General features: G+C 38.7%; 1 non-coding gene across 1 annotated transcript; it reads right to left on the bottom strand.

The window, feature by feature from the left end:
• Positions 1–544: 544 nt before the first annotated feature.
• On the bottom strand, positions 545–651 carry LOC128292136 (small nucleolar RNA R71). The gene has a single exon (XR_008282121.1). It is a non-coding gene; the product is annotated as a small nucleolar RNA R71 (small nucleolar RNA).
• Between the last annotated feature and the right edge of the window lie 522 nt (positions 652–1,173).

Raw genomic sequence — 1,173 nt, 5'->3', positions numbered from 1 at the left:
TTATGAGTATTGATCGAATTATCGATTTACTCCCTATAGATCCTGAGATTGAACAAAATTTTTTACAGCGAAGAAGATAAGCAAGTCAGAGAAGGATTGGAGAGATGAATTTCTAGAATCCGAGTCAAAGAAACAGAGCAAACTCTACTCAAAATCCTATCCTTATTCTGGATGATAGGGATAGAGCTTTAAGATAGTATGTCATGCCAATGTCTAATAATCTTAATCTGAGTATTAGGAGACCCGAAACAGAGGCACAACAATTCAAGCTAAAGCCAATCATGTTCCAGATGCTTCCGACTATGGGCCAATTCAGTGGAATGCCTACCAAAGATCCTCACCTTCAGTTAAGACTGTTTATGGAGGTGAGTGATTCTTTTAAGTTAGCTAGATTTCCCGAAGATGCATTACAATTGAAGCTATTCCCATATTCACTAAGGGACAAAGCTCGAGCCTGGTTGAACTCATTGCCACCAAATTTAATTTCAACATGGAAAGAGTTGAAAGATTCATTATGAAGTATTTCCCATATAGTAAGAATGCTAAGTTGAGGAATGAGATCATTGCTTTCCAACAAATGGATGATGAGTCCTTGTATGAGGCATGGGAAAGGTACAAAGAATTATTACGAAAGTGCCCTCATCACGGAATCCTTCATTGGATCCAACTTGAGATGTTTTATAATGGCCTTAATCCATACACAAGGATGGTAGTGGACGCTTCTGTTAATGGTGCTTTCCTTTCTAAGTCTTATAATGAGGCTTATAAAATCATTGAGAGGATTGCTAGTAACAATTATCAATAGCCAACCAATCAAGCAGCGTCAGGAAGATGAGTTGCTGGAATACATGAAGTGGATGCTCTCACTTCACTCGCATCTCAGGTATCATCCATATCATCAATGTTTAAAAATTTTCCCACTAATGGGTTTAATAGTTTTGCAGCTCAGCCACAGAATCAAGTTTAAAATGTAGCCTGTGTCTATTTTGGGGAAGGTCATTTCTTCGAAGAATGTCCATTGAACCCAAAATCTGTGTATTACATGGGTAACTAGAACCCAAATTGAGGAAGGCAATGACTGCAATGTAATTTCTATAACCCATCGTGGTGGAACCACCCTAATTTCTCTTGGAGTAACCAAGGGGCTAGACCCAGTAACACATATGCCCAACC

Source organism: Gossypium arboreum, chromosome 4 (genome assembly GCF_025698485.1).
Source record: "Gossypium arboreum isolate Shixiya-1 chromosome 4, ASM2569848v2, whole genome shotgun sequence".
NCBI lineage: Eukaryota > Viridiplantae > Streptophyta > Magnoliopsida > Malvales > Malvaceae > Gossypium > Gossypium arboreum.
The sequence above is the reverse complement of the archived record's forward strand: the minus strand, read 5'-3'. Positions and strand labels throughout refer to the sequence as shown.